The 15,748-nt window shown below is 50.2% G+C and overlaps 1 protein-coding gene across 1 annotated transcript in view; it reads left to right on the top strand.

The window, feature by feature from the left end:
• The window catches only part of FSTL4 (follistatin like 4), a 333,324-nt gene that overhangs the window by 18,824 nt on the left and 298,752 nt on the right, over positions 1-15,748 (top strand). The window lies entirely within an intron of this gene.

The raw sequence follows: 15,748 nt of genomic DNA, 5'->3' as shown, positions 1-15,748 counted from the left end.
CTGACTGCAGTAGCCTGTGGTGTGCAGGGCTCATAACTTCAACCAGAGCCCCTGCTTCCCTTCCAGAACTTGTCCCCTGGAGCGGGGCCCGTGTCCCTCTGGGCCCTCTCCTGCGGCGGTCCTACCTGGTGTGGCCCTGCCTGTCTTGCTGGCTCTGTGCCTTCCAGGTCCCATGCAGAGGATGTGGGGTGGCAGTAGGGAGGGGACAGCCACTCGTTAACTGTCCTGACTGTCCCATTTGCTCAGGTTGCCGCAACATGTGACATCACCACTCCACTGCTCGGCTGTCATTCTGGAAGTCTCGGCTGTTGTGTTTAGAGTCCCATCTTGAGCTACGTGTCCATCCTTGTCCAAATGGTTGTCCCAGTTGGTCTGGTGATTCTTAGGAGTGAAAACGCGTCTACGGCCATGCCTAGAACAAAATTATCTGTGATTCGTGAAGATGTGTGTTAACATTGAAACCCAACCTCGTTCGAAACGGGTGTTCTTGTGATGCAGGAGAAGATGGCCGTGAGCTGCACTGCACAGGACGCTCCTGCAGGTGGGCTGCTGTCTCACCATGTGATCGTGAGAAAGCAAAGCCACGAGTGGAGCTTTGAGGAACCGGTTACCCACTCACTGGTGGTGGCGGAGGGGTGCAGCGTGAGGCACCTTCAGCTGCAGTGTGGGCCTGACCGCGGGTGGCTGGGTGGGAGACGGAGGCCCTTGGAGAGGACGGTGGCCCAGTCCTGGGTGGGCCCAGTGTTCAGTACTGAAGGAGGGGGAGCCCTCCGAATGTAGCTGTGGGCTGGAATAGGACCCTGTCTTGTGGGAGGAGAAAAGAGAAGAGAGAGCAGCAGGCTGGATTTCTCGGTCTGAGGGCAAAGCGGTTCATCTGGGACCATCAGGTGCCAGGAGCAGAATCGCCTCCCGAGATGCCCAGGAGGAGGGGGTGCACTGGGCCCCAGGGATCTGCCGGGTGCCACCGCAGGCTGTGACGGGCCCAGGGTGGCGAGTCGTCAGGCAGCTGCCCCTCACCTCGCTTCTTTCCATCTGCACCCGCTCTCTCCTCCATTTCTCTCTCCTCTGGAGCCTGGCTTTTCTACGAAGTGGTAAACCCCATTCTGTGGGCTTCTCCAGGTAACATCGGCCCCAAGGCCCTGGCCCTGCCTGCCTCCATGTGACCCTCCTGCCCCAGGGCCCTGGTGGCTCCGCAGAGGCCTAGTTTCTGAGAACTTGATTGAAGAAGAGGTTGCCCTGGTCCCACCCTCAGGGGACAGGTCCCCCCCCATATGTGAGGTGACCATCAGGGGCTCTGAGCTATGGGTGTGGGTGCAGGCCTGGGAGGCCTGGGAGGCCTCGGGAGGGAGTGGGAGAGTAGGTTCGTGGGGGCTGGGGGCTGCTGAGACCGAGGAGCCAGCCTCTAGCCCCTCTGAACGCACCCCGGGCAATGGGCGCCCCAGAGGAAGGTTTTCAGGGGTGGCGTCCCACGGTGTCCGTGTTTCTGACCTTTAAGCTGGCCTGCTTTCATGGTCTTAAATCTTTGCTCTTCTGCTTTGCCCACCCACCTTCCTCCGCCTGTCTCACTTGTGCCCTCCCCACATCGACCTGGCTCACCTGAAGCTGGGCGGCCCGAAAGTCCAGCTTATCCCTCTCAGCGGCTTCCCAGGAGACCGGCTATAAAGTGTGCCTGACCTCGGGCTCAGAATTGCATCTCAAGGTCACCACTCCCACCCTGCCTCCCCCTGGAGCCTGTGCTCCTGCCACCCAGGGCCATGCCCACTAACACAGGGCAGGCTTCAGGGCTTGGATGTGGCCCTGTGAGTCCAGAGTCACAGATCTCGTGGCTGCAGGGTGTTCCTTAGTGCGGCTGCTCTGCGGTTTAGCTGGAACTGCTCTTGGGAAGCACTGCGGCTACATGGGAGGTGAGCCACGGCTTCGCCAGATGTCTCTGCTCAGAGAACCTGACACCATTGCGTCCAGTGAGCAGCACCACACTTGAGCTGTTGTGGGGTAATTAGGCCACTTGTCACAAAAGACAAGATGCGATCATGCGTCCCCCTTTGCCCGCCTCCAGGGGCTGAACGCTGCTCCCAGCCAGGTGCAAAGTCGTGTTGCATTAGCATCGTGGTGTTTGCTGTGATGTCTGTTTGTGTGTAACCAAGAGTTCAGGAGTGTTAGGGAGCCGAGGACGCCTCAGGGGTGGGGGTGACGTGGGAGAGTGGCCTCCGGAGCTCCCAGCTGGGAGTCCAAATGACAGTCCTCGCCCTTTCCTAAGAGGACGAAGGAAGAGATTCCCGATAGGCGCTGTGGTTTCTGAGATGGAATTCTTGGACTTCCACAGCTATGAAGGATGACGGCATTGATAAGCAGCTACCATTTTTTTTCAAAGCTTTGCGTAGATTCCTTCCCTGACTCCTTTAAATGGTTCTGTGAGGTGCTTCAAGGCGGCAGACGGCCGTGTGGGCCTCCCCCATGGAGTGGTGCAGCTGGGGTCTGCACGGCCTTCTGACTGTCCTGCTTGTTCTCCTGACACCGCCCTGTGCTTTCACTGTCCCCACCCCAGGATTCTGAGGCTAAGAAAAGGACATTTGGTGGCACTGAGCTTTGAAAGCTAAAGCAGACCCTGTGATGTCAGATAGAGACCTCTTCACCCTCAGAGGGCAGCGGGCTTGAGGTAGCCTCCTGACCTTCCTCGTGGGGAGTGGCAGGGCACAGCCAGTCCCTGTCACTGTCCTGGCCCTGACTCCCCGGCACACGCACCTCTCTCGTATCCTCTCCCACCAACAGGAGGGCCTGGAGGGCAGCCACTGATCCTCTGAGAATGGACATCTTTTTGGCTGTCTCCTTTCAGTTCCTCCAAGGGCCTGGTGGGGACTTGGCAGCCATTCCTCATGGGTCCCTGGGCGCCTGACTTCCTGGGGGTGGGGAGTGGGGGCGGGGCCTGTGCACACAGGGAGGAAGGGTCTGGCCCCAGATGGATGATGTGTGGCGGCCTCTATCTGTGCCGGCTCCACCCCGCTGCAGAGACCCTGAAACGTGGGCAAGCACCTCTTCCACTCCATCACTGTGCTCTGTGCTGGGCAAAGTGATGCTGACAGTCCCCCAGGTGCTGTCTGTGGGTAGACACTGGTAGGTCCCAGCACCCAGCCAACACTGGGTGCTGTCTATACTCCTCCTCTCCCAGTGGTCACACCACTGCCATGGGCACTGCCCTGAGCCTCTCACCTCAGGGCCGAGGGGGCTGAACTCGGAGGTGGACACCTGTAGCTGGAGACTCTGTGTGCTGGGCCCCGGGCCCCGCTGTGCAACTGCGTGGCCACGCCGAGCCAGCTCATGCGCTCCAGGCCAGTCGCTCCTTTTCTCCATCACTGCAGCAGCTCCCCAGTGCTGGGCGCTGGGTCTGCCCGCCCCCCCCCCCTGCACCCGGTGGCTGCTGGCATCTGCCTGCCGACATGGCATCATCCCTGCGGGGAGAGAACTCAGTCTCTCCTGAGCCACCTCCCCAGCTTCACCAGTTCTTGCTGGAAGGAGGAGTTGGTGTCACTGCGTACGGTTTCTGTGGCAGTGGCACCAAGCGGCTCCTGGGAGAGCCCTGCCTGCACCTGCGGAAGCCAGGCTGACCCCCCACAGCGAGGAGCAGTGAGTGCGGAGCGAGAACCCCATACTGGCAGGGAGAGGCGGTAAGATATTTAGTTTGCTCGGTGATGCCCAAACATGTCCTCACATTGAACTCTCTGGCAGCTTCAAAAAAAAAAAAAAAAAAAAGCTGGTGCCTGTGTCCCAGCCCAGGAATGCTGATTCAGTGGTTCTGGGACTTGGCCTGGGCTGTGAGCTGTTTAACATCCCTGTTTGGCTCTTTAAAACACTGGGTTAGCCCAGGGAAGCAGTTTTGATGCCACCTCCACTTTCCTTACCACTGTCCTTCTCAGCACCTGCTGTTTAGGGCGAGAGATGATGCAGGCCATTGGGGACAAAGCTTCCACGTGTCTTGGCCCCAAACCCAAGGCCCGGTGGGTGGCTAGGGCTGACCCAGCTGCCGAGTTTGTCGGGGCCGGGCAGGTGCCCCTCCTGCCAAGGAGGGAGGCCCAGGGTCCTCTGCGCACCCCCTGCTTGCTCCACAACACTCTCATCCTACGGATGAGCGAACTGAAGCCCACGGAGCCCCCCCCCGCGCCCGAGGGGCCGGGGGACAGCAGGGGAGACTGGCGGTCGTCCCTGGGACTCACAGAAGGACCAGCTGGGAAGTGAGCAGCAGCCCTGCTCTGCCAGCTGTCGGGGCCGTTCTTCCTTTTTGACTCTGTTATAAAGGAAAATTGAAAAAGAGCCTTATTGTGCCTTAAAGGCTTTTTAATTATATATAGCTCACTTAATTTAAACTACTTTAAGTTCCATTTTTAATATAAGTTTTATCGTGGCACAATGGAAGTGCTTTCCAATTAAAGTGCGTGTGGGGATTCACCTCCCGGGACAGAAGCAGATGCCCACAGGAGTCCAGGCCGATCACGTGTTCAGACAGCCATCAAAACCCGCCAGGCACTGGGCGGAAAGCGTGGTGGCGGAGGTGCGAGTGAGTGACTAGGCACGGGAGGCCCCTCGGGGGGCTGTGAGGACTCACGGAGGAGCCCGTGGAGGGGACAACCAGTGGAAGCTGCCATGGTGACGCTCACTGCCGTTTCAGGGGCCACGGCTGCCTCCACTGCTGCTCCTCACTGCCGGTGCCACAGCTTTGGTCGGGGGAGGTGACGATGGAGTGGGGGCTTGCTTGTTGGGCAGAAGGGGTGACGGCAAGGAGGGCCATGCTCCAGCGGGCCAGGTCTCTACCCAAACGGCAGCACTGCCGGAGGGGCCCTCCCTGACCACCCGATCCTGTCCCAGCCCCCTGTTTTATTTCCAACTGTGGCGCTTCTTTTCGCCGCGTTTCATGAATTTCATCTGCTTGCTCGCTGTCTGTCTCTCCATGTAAGATTATACGTGTGGGGACAGGCAGAGGGGTCACCAGCCAAGCAGGAGGACCAGGACGGAAGGGGACCTGTGCCCGGGCGACGTGAGAGGTTCTGGTTGGGCAGCTCGGCTTAAAGGTCCCTACACTCCCGTGTGGGGGGAGAGGGTGTGCCTGTCCCGACGTACTGGCCACCGCACGTGTTTCGGCCTTGCAGCTGTCAGACACTGCCCGGCCCTGACCTGCGGCCCGCTCTCCAGGCGAGTCCCCCCTCCACGCTGCCCCCCACCCTGCTCAGTCACCTGTGTTGGAGACACCCTCCTCCTCCTGCCCTGGCTGCTCCGTATGCATAGGCAAGAATGAAAAACAGCCCTGGCTGGTGTAGCTCAGTGGATTGAGTGCAGGCTGCAAACCAAAGGGTCACCGGTTCGATTCCCAGTCAGGACACATGCCTGGGTTGCAGGCCAAGTCCCTCAGTGGGGGCCATGTGAGAGGCAACCCCCCGGTGATGTTTCTCTCCCTTTCTCCCTCCCTTCCTCTATCTCTCTAAAAATAAATAAATAAAAATTTTAAAAAAGAATGAAGAACAGATATGAGGAGGACCCTGGAGGGCAGCCTTTCTTCCTTTTTTGTCTTAATTTTCCAGGCACAGTTACTCTAAATCCCATCCTGGGCTTACAGCCGGCAGAAAGGGGGGAAAGTGGCAGGTTTGAATGTCACGTTAAGCAGGTCTCCTGGAAGGCACCTGGAGGGCGTGACAAGTAATGAACATGTAAGCCTGTCCCCTTTGCTCCTAGAGGCCATCTGTCCTCCGCCAAACGCCCACAAGACGGTCTCGACTCTCCGGGTGCGGGGTATGCCGAAATGGGGCCAGCGCACAGGGCCACCTGTCTGGCAGGACAACGAGGGCAAGCCAAGCTTCCCAGATCGAGGAAGATGTCATAGGGTGTCCCCGTTCGGTGGGAACTTATCTGAAAAGTGATGTGTATAGGAAGTCAGTGCCAGTCAAGTGCTCGGGGAGAACCGCAGTCACCCAGGACTCGTGAGTCAAAGCAACAATCTGTCCAGCTTTATTCTTGGACCAAATTTTAGGCCTGTGCCATGCCGGGGTGAGAGAGGCTGAGATGGGGACCACCGTGGGGCACCCAGGTGCTGCCCGTGCAGTGACAGCCCAGGGCGGCCCCCGCTCGTTTGGTTGGGTGGCTCTGCGCCCCGTGTGCTGGGCTGGGTTGGGCCATGTGAGTATTGCTGGGAGGGTCCCCATGGCACCGAGGGGGAGCCCCGTGCTGCGGCCTGTGGTTGGGAGAGCCCCGCATACTGCGACCACTAGTTCTGAGGCCAGGACGTGGATTGCTTTCCAAATCAAACAGTTAGGTGGGTTTTAATCTGTTGGGTTGTCGGAGAGAGAGAACCAGAAAGTGGCCCCCTGTCTTTTGTGGGCCCCACATCAGGCTATGTGCAGGCGATCACGTTTGACGAGGCAGGGTGGTCGATCAGTTCGTTGTCCACTTTGTTCCACCAAATGCAAATTCGGTGTTTACTTGGGTGGTTGCTTTGGCAGACCTGCCACATAAGACTGCCTTAAATTTGGAGTCAATGCTTTTTAAAAATTGTAAATGAATAACCTTCAACATAGAACTTCGAATAACACCTAGCATTTAAGAGCCCTAAATTCTCACATAATGTTCTCTTCATTCTTTACCTTTAAAAAATGAGAAAACGAACACCTAACCAATCCTAATTTTCAAAGGCCTGGCAAATGTCCTCACACGAGATCACCTTCCTGTTGGGGGCGTCCTGGCCAACACGAGTTCCTTTTCTCTGCAGTCTGTGTGCCTGCCACCTCTGCCCCCCGCGGAAGGCACTTGGCTGAGGTGCCCGCGGGCCTCTGCCCGTGCCCCTGGTTTGTTCTGGCTGGGCCGCCTGTGTCACAGACGGGTGAACCGCAGTGGGAGGGATCTGGGTGGCTCTCTCAGGGCAGCAGCTGGTGGGGCACTTACCACCCAAACAGGGTGTTCAGGCCTCCTGGAGGCTGTGAAGGTCTTGCTTCTCAGGGACACAATGAAGCTGATGTTCCTTACAGGTGTGCCACAGGGGGCTATTGGTGGCTCCATAGCAGTGATATAGATAGATAGATAGATAGATAGATAGATAGATAGATAGATAATAGATAGATGATAGATAGAAAAATACATATATAGATAGATAATAGATGATAGATAGATAGAAAAATACATATATATTTTTAACAGATGGTATGTACCTCAATCATAAAGAGATTTCTGATGTTTTTCAGAATCATCTATACACAGCCTCTCCCTTTTGTTTTGATAAGCCTCCCTTGAAACTCACCTATGCCCTGCAGACACTACTGTGCTCACATGGATGCGTGTATTACTGGCTGGGAAATAGAAGGGGCACAGGTCTGACTCTCCGAATCAGCCACGTTTCAGCCCACACTGCTGGGGAAGGCCCCACCCTGTGCCCCAGCCACCCCTTCTGTTCTCAGTCTCCTGAGAAAGGCAGCAAGGCCTCACCTGAGTGGGCGAGCAGGCTGTGGGCGGGGCTGACCGGAGGTGGCAGGGCCCTATGGTGCCCAGTGTCTTCTGTCCTCGGCTGCCCAAGCCTCTTGGTGTTTATGACGGACACTTGTGCCTCCCCTACCCCTGACATGCCTTTGAGGCAGGCGTTAGGCCTACCTACAAGAGGGGACACCTGGGCTGTTCTCTGTCAGGCAGGGGATGAGCTCTGACCTCTCTGCTGGTGACATTTCTCAAGAGCTGGCGCCTCCTCATTGGTCCTTTTCTCTAACGCTGGCCCAGGAAACCCTGTTGTTTGCTGGATTTATTTGCTGGGCTCTCAAACTAGCCCTTGGGTGAAAGGTTAATCCCCCAACCCTGTCTTTGTCTGGTTTGGAGGCCCAGACACGCTGTGCTGGGCAGTCTAATAATGTGGAGGTTTTTCTTCTGTTTTGAATGGAATGATGCCGGCATGGTAAAGTGTGCACGGTGCTTGGCGTGTGCCCAGCAGGCAGGAGCCAGCTCTGGAAGCCACGCTGCACAAGGCATCGCTTTATTCGGCTGCACCCTGTCAGTCTCCATGGAGATTTTAATTGCAGAACGGCGCCTTGCCAGCAAAAATGAAAGTGGTTAGAATCAAGTTTTTTAAATTCAAATGAATGAACAAAATATTATAAGAAAGGTTGTTAAAGAAGCATTAGTTTAAGAGAATGTCAGAGATGAAAAACTTGGAATTTGGATGTCAGGATTTCAGTGTCGATCAGCCCTGGCGGCAGCGCCTCCATCTCTGCTGTACTGAACGGCTGAAGAATTGAACACTTGAGCTTCCTTTAGAAGTTTCTTCAGGCTGTCTGGGCCTAGGGAACCCTGGAAAAGGGGGTGTCCTCCGCTCCTCTGAGTCTGGACCAAGGCGCTGCTGGCTCTGGGCCCCGGTTGGGACGCTGGCAGGGGCAGAGGGCCGGCAGCTGTGCACCTGAGCAGGTTGTGCCCCGTCTGTGCCAGACTCACCTCTGTCTGTTTTGTCTATGAAGGCCTGACCTTCGTAGCTCCTTTCAGCTTAGTTTTCCGGGCTTCGAAGTAGTGGGTACTTTTATCCCCCTCTTTCCTAACCCACAGAGCCAACATTTTCCCAGCAGGCCCCGAACCCCTTAATTTTTCGAGTGACAGACTGAGACTTACCCTCTCACCAAGGACGACTGGCTGCGTGGGTGGGGAGGTGGGACTTCGGCCTGTGCCCGGGGCCCTCCGCCCTCTCCCTGAGCCTCCCCCCCGAGCCTAAGAGCCAGGGCGCAGCCCGAAGTGAGAGTGAGAGGGGTCATGGGGGGTCGGGGGGACGGACTCTGAGGCTCTCAAGCCATGTTTTTGGGAGCTGCAAATCTGTAATAGACTGTTGGATTATGAAAAATATTACGCAGCACTCACATTATATTGATTCAAAAATAAAGATTATGCAATTGAACTGCACGGTAAAATATAGCTTTATGGAATGGCGATTTTTTACTTAAGTTCTTCTACACTGTAGTGGAAGATAATGGATTCGGGCAGGGTCCGATGAGGAATAAAGCTGCTGTATTGTATTGGTTAAATGACATTTAAAGTGATTTGGCTGTCAAATCCGTGCAAAGGTTATGAGCAGCGAATGAAAAATCTAAAATTAATTCCTTACTTCCAGAAAGTTTGATTTATACCATAATAAAATTAGATTTTTAGTTAAAGAAATTTAGTCATTAAGTAATGCCCATGCACTAACTCCCATTTATAACCATCTTGTTTGAAGCTTCCACAGCACATAATTTTTTCCCTTCGGCGCTGTACCCGGGGCCTTGGTATCATTTATGTCACAGAATTCCTTTTTGTTCAGTTCTGCTGCAGCTTTGAGGGGCTGATTTTCGAGTCCTGGAAAGATAGGTTTTTATTTAGCCTCAGTAATTGACAGAGCCACTGAACTCATTTGCCTCCCCCGAATGATCTTAATGTCTCCCTCCCGTCGTCACTCTCATTACTGACAACCCCGGTGATGATGGCCGCCATGCTTAGCATGGGGCAGGCCTGTTATTATCTCACCAAATGACCATGACCACTCTGCGAGGGGAAGCTACTGCCGTGGCCTTATTCTACTGAGGAACACACTGAGGCTTTGGAAGGTGACGTGCCTCCCCAAACGTGGTAGGGGTGCAGCTGGCGGGAAGAAGCCAGGATGCAGCCCGGGTGGCTGATGTGCACCACTAGGAACTTTGTCCTGTGTCGTTTTTAGATTTTTGATGGAAGCGTGTGCAACATGTAAAAAAGGGCACGCATCTTAGGTGTCCAGTGAATGAACTGTCACAAAGGGAACCACCCACAGGACCACCACCAAGCTCGCCACTTAGAACATCCCCAGCATCCCCAGAGGCCACCTGCGTGTCCCACTCTGTCATCTGCCTCTCCAGGGGGACAACTAACCTGTCACCAGAGATTGCTTTTTCTTGTTTCTGAAATGTATAAAAACAAAGCCCTGTAAAACTGCCCCTAGTGTGTCCGCCACCTTTCTCTCAGTATAGTACGTCCATGAGGGTCTGTTCAAGTTACCCCAGAGTCTACTCTTCTGCGTCACTGTGGAGTTGTCCGTGGCAACTCATCCGGGGATGAGTCTGCGTCGTTCCTGTTCTTGGCTCTTAGACGTCCCTGCTGCGGCCAGCATCCTCGCACGTGTATTTTGGTGCTCACACGAATGTCCTCATGCTGGGTGTGTACCAGAGGGGTTGTTGGGTCCGGAAGACAGAAACCACACTGTTTCTTTTGGTGGGGTTTAAGATAAGGAATTGCTTAAACAGATAGGAAAGCTTTACAAAGTTAAGAAGGAACCACGAGAGTGACTAAGAGCAGGAACGAGAAGGCTGCTCTGGTCCCAGGCTCCGGCCTGCGGGGAGAGTCCCGCTGCCGCGGCCTCCTCTGGGAGGCGGAAGTCATAGCTGCTCCTGCCCTTGGGAGCACTGGACGTGGTCAGGTCTCTGAATGTTACCTTTTCCTCGGGCGTATGGCAGCACTCGCCGTAGTTTTAACTTGTGAAGTTTCTATTCGAGTCTTATTTTTCACAATTGCCTTACTTGTTTGCCACAGCATTTTCTCCATTTTCTGAATGCCTGCTTTGTATATATCACAAATACGCTTCCTGCATGGCTCGACTTTTCACTATCTTAATTGTATCTTTTCATGAGCAGAAATATTCATTTTCGTCAAGTCCAATATGTCATTCTTTTCCTTTATGGGGCTGCCTTTCACATCCCATTTAAGAAGTTTTCACCTACTGAAGGGTCATGACGGTATTCTGTGGTGTCTTCTAGAAGCAGGATTGTTTTGCCTTTTACCTGTAGGTCTGCAGTCCCCCTGGACGTGATTTGTGTGTATGTTGTGAGGGGGCCTTTGGGTTTATGTTTTGCGGCACAGACAGCCGACTGATCCTGTAACACCTGCGGAGAAAGCCATCCCCGCGTCAGTGTGTTGCATTGACACCTTTGCCCTGAACTCAGAGACTGGGTGTGTGTGGCTTCTTGCTCGAGTCTGAATTCTGTGTTATATGTTTTCTCCTTTTTTCATGATTGGCCTTCTTAGGAATCTATCAAGTTTATTACTCTTTTCAAAGATCCAACTTTTGCCTTCAAAATTTTGTGATATAATTTCTTCTCTTGTATTTCATAGATTTCTGCTCCTATCGTATTTTTCCCTTCTATGTTTTGTGGGTGTAAATTGTCCTTTTTTTAGCTTCTAAAGACAGACGTTGAGGTCACTGATTTCCAGCCTTTGTTTTTTTTCAACCGGCACTTAAGCTCCATAAGTTCTGTTATTGCTACTTCCCACAGTTTCCTAAATGCTGTCATTCAGTTGTCATGCAGTTCAAAATATCTCTTCATGTCTTCAGATATTTGGAAGTTTTTCCCGTAGTCTTTTGTTATTGATTTCTAATTTAAGTTCACTGTATCAGAAAACTGTGTGTGTTCTCTGTATGATTCTAATAACTTGAAACTTGTGGAAACCTCACGATGACTCAGCACACGGGCAATTTTTATGAATGTCAAGTGAGTACTTGAAAGATTGTACCCCATACAGTGGCCAGGCACAGTGTCTGACGCAGGTCACCTCAGTTAAGTGTGTTCATGGTCCAAATCGTCCATGTCCTGACTGATTTCTCCTCTGCTATGTCTGTGAGTTAACTACAGAGGTTTCCTACATTCTCCAAGTATTCATGGTCTGTCAGAGTGCATTTCTTCTTTTAGTTCTTTTAGTTTTCACTTTACCTATGTTTGGTCTATGATATTATGTGTATACAAATTTAGAGTTGTTATACGTTGATGTTAAAATGTCCTTTTTATGTTTTGAACCTCTCTTTGTTGCTGATAATAATTTTTGTTTCAGAGCCTACTTTGTCTACACCAACATTCTCTTAGTTGGCATTTACATCGCTCATCTCGTGTGTCTTTTTGCATTCAGCCTTCTTGTATCTTTTATTTATGCAGCATCTCCTGTAGGTAGCATATAATTGAATTTTGTTTTTTCTAATATGTCAATCTTTGTATTTTGGTTGGATTATTTCATTCACTTCTATTGAATGGGCTTAAATTTAACACATTATTTCCTCTGTTCTTTGGTCCTTTCTTTTCTACCCTTTCTTGAATTTTCTTTCTGATGAGTCGGTTTTTTGTTATCTCACTCCTTTGCCCTTGTAACACTAATGTCATCCTTTTCTGGGGGGGGGGCAGCAATAGGACATTTTCCTATTTCAGTCTGTTTGACCTCCAGACCTTTTGTGATCCCATTGCCGTCTATTTTGATAGTGTTCTCCAGATAGTGTTACCTTAGAAGGCATTACTGTGGTTGCGTTAAGCAGCCAAAATTAGATTTAGCCATTTTTAACCCTTCCTGATGTCTTTTGTTCCTTCTTGCATAGCTATGCATTCATCTGAAAATTTTCCTTTTGTTCCAAGTGCTCTCTTTTATTGCTCTTATTATTAATCTGCTGGTAAGGTATTCTCTTAGTTTTTGTCTATATGTGTCTTTATTTTACTATATGAATGTCCACATTTTCACCGAGTATAGATTTCTAAGGATTTTTTAATTTTCTTTAGAATTATAAAGATGTCATTCTATTGTTTTCTGGGCACATTGTTTTCCCGTGACAGGTCAGCCATCAGTCTTATTGTTGCTCCTTTGCAGGAAACACACCTTTTCACCTTCATCGCCCCTCACTCTGGCTGTTCATAGGTTTTATTTCTCTCTTTGATTACTCACCTGTTTTCCTGCAAGTACCAATTGATGGTTTTCTTTGTATTTTTCTTGCTTTGGACTTGCAGAGCTTTCCAAATCTCTGTTTTGATACCTTTCATCAATTAAGAAGAATTTTCAACAAATATCTTGTCAAATACTGATTCTATCTAATTTCCCCTCTCCTTTCTCTCTGAAACTTCGATTACATGCTTGTTAGAGCTTTTCACCCTGAGCCATAACGTCTCTTGTACTCTTCTGTGTTTTTCATTATTTATTTCTGCCTTTCAGATCTTTAGTTCAGTTACGTTCTATTGACCTAGCTTCCATTTCACTATTTTGCTCTGTAGTTATGTTTAATCTGCTGTTAAATTTATCAGTTAGATTCTTTCCATTATTTACGTTTCAGTTCTAGAATTTCCATTTGACTCTTATTTCAGTACATTCTAATTTTATGGTGAAATTTAGCATAGTGTCTTCTGTTTTCCTGACCATATCAGTGATAATTATTCTGGAGCCTGTGCCTGATAATTTTAAAATCGGGATAACCTGTGGGTCTCTATCTGATGTCTGTTTTGTCAGATGTGAGTCATTGATCCTATTTCCTGCAATGCTTGTTAATTTTGGATTGGACGCTGGGCACTGTATGTGAAAAATTGTGAAGTCTGTGGATAATGTATTGTCTCCCGGGGAAGATTTACTTTCTTTGATCTACTCAGGAATAGAAGTCCTTTGAGAGAGTATGATCTTAACAGAAAGTCAGCTATGTTTGCCGGTCCACCAAGTTCTAGAAAGCCTGATTTTTAATTTTTGTCCCCCTAGCATCATGGTATTGTCAAAGTCCATGCTTCGGATTTTTTAGCTTATTTGAAGCTAATTTGGGGGGGACCTTTTTTCTTAATCTCTTGCTCTCTGTGTGCAGCTCAGACACAACCACGCAACTCAAGAAGAAGTTGTTTGCAGACTGTTGGGCTCCCTTCTTTCTGGCCCTTTTTTCCAGGGTTTAGACCCTCAAGTTCAGGCTGCTTCGGAAGCGCCATGACACATGCCCCCAACTCAGACTTTTTTAAGCTCTAACTCATCACTTTCTGTTTGGCTTCTAACTGCAAATACCCCAAAGGAAAAATATGGCAGGATATATGGGGCTCACTTCAGTGGACTTTTCTTCTCTCCAAATATTGGCTCAAGTTTTTGGCTGCTTTTGTTGCTTTTATGTGCCTTCAAAAAGCTTTTCTTTATTTGTTTGTTGAGGATTTAAGAAACCTCTTGAACAACTGTCATAGTTTTTCTTAGCAGAAGGGTTGGCTTAATACAAGCCATTCTTTTAGAGCCTAAAGCAGAAATCTATCTCGTCTAATTCTCACACTGTCTTTATGAAATTAAATGAAGGCATCTTGTTATGTACATAGGCTTTGGAATCAGACTTTGAAATTTAAGTATTAGCTGGACAGTAACCAAAATGTGAGAACTTGGACAAGCTCTCCTCTACTTCCTCCCCCTTTTAGTAAATAGCTGGGAAATGAAGTTGAAGAAACTTTCAAAGATCAGATAATCCCACTTTTATTTAAACTATTTCACAACATAATAAAAGGAAAACTTCTTAATTCATTTTATGAAACTGGTATCCTTTTAACTCCTAGAACTGAGGAAAAATAGCACCTAAAAATTGTAGCCCACTCTCATTTAAAAATATTCAAATTGCAGGAAAATGATAAAATACTCTTGAAAGAAGTAAAAGGCGACTCGAACCAATTATTTAAAATACCATGTTGCTGGATAAGAAGACACAACATTTACCACTATGAGCTTTCTCGAAGTTAATTTGCAAATTTTATGCAGCTGCAATAAAACTTCCATAAAGTTTTTTATAGAGCCATATGAGTTGATTATTCATTTTCCCTGCTCCACACGTACGAGTCATTTGGTGGAGCGGGGAGCAGCAGGGAGGAGCTGGGTTTGCTTACCTGTGCCACGCTGTGTGGCTTTCCTGTTTCTCCTTGCTCTCGGCCCTGCCCACGTGCCCTCTCTGGACCCGGAGTTGTGAGCGCCCCCCGAGGATCCGGTGTTCTGGAGATGCATTTGTTCATTGTGCTGTGCGGATGGGCTGCTGGCCTAGAATGTGTCTCTGCCACTGGCCCCCACTTGGGCTTTTGACTCACTGCAGCGGTGGTAGGCAGAGAGTGTACATTGGGGGGGACAAACTTTTCAGTGCCTCCTCAGCTTCCTCTCCAATGTTGCTTCCCCATGCTGACCCCAACTGAAGGCTAGACAAGAAGGCTGAGGTATGAAAGATGATGCCATTTGTCTAGAAAGTGTGGGCACTGAGTGGTCTTCTGGTTGTGATGCTGAAGAGGAAGCCCATGTTTGGTGTTTCTCTTCTTTTCTTCCATGGCTAGCATGGATTTTCAGCTTACTCTTAATGTTAGGCTTTTTGTCCTAAACGGGCCATTTACAATGAATTGTAGATACTTGTTATTCATTGGGAAACTGCAGTCTATGTTTTCAGTGCTTTTGCCTCTAGTCTCACTTTTTCCTGCTTCCTAGGCATACCCTGTGCTCTTCCCCTCCCCCACTATTTACAGAGGTCCTTTAAAAAACCCCTTTCCCAGCTGGATGTGAATATACTGGTATTTATAAGGAAAAATCACCCTTCTATTTTTCAGTAATCTGTGTTTGTCCTATGACCTCCTGTTCAGCTGTGAATATCTTCAAGGCTGGAACTCTGCGTAACTCCTAAATCACTTTGCTTATTGCCCTGCCCATGGCAGGAAGATGAGACTGGATTAAGAGAAACTAAGGACGTAATTTAGTCGGTGGCATGAACTGGCTATCCACATTGTCCATTTCGATCCTATCCTTTGGAAAGTATTGCACTGAGCAAAATCAATCACCAGATTATACCAGTGGCCTACACAGGACCAATAGTGGTCCATGTTCATTGTGGCACCGTTAACTGGAACATGCCGCAGCTCGGGTAATGCTGGCCCTTGTCTACTGATGTTTTCCCCAGGCCCTTCAAGCACCTGCAGTCTAGGTGGAGGGCTGGACACAAGGCTGCACAAGGTTTTCC

The sequence above is a fragment of the Artibeus jamaicensis genome, unplaced genomic scaffold, assembly GCF_021234435.1.
Source record: "Artibeus jamaicensis isolate MK-2021 breed Jamaican fruit bat unplaced genomic scaffold, CSHL_Jam_final contig_786, whole genome shotgun sequence".
Taxonomy (NCBI): domain Eukaryota; kingdom Metazoa; phylum Chordata; class Mammalia; order Chiroptera; family Phyllostomidae; genus Artibeus; species Artibeus jamaicensis.
This window is presented reverse-complemented; position numbering and strand designations above follow the sequence as displayed.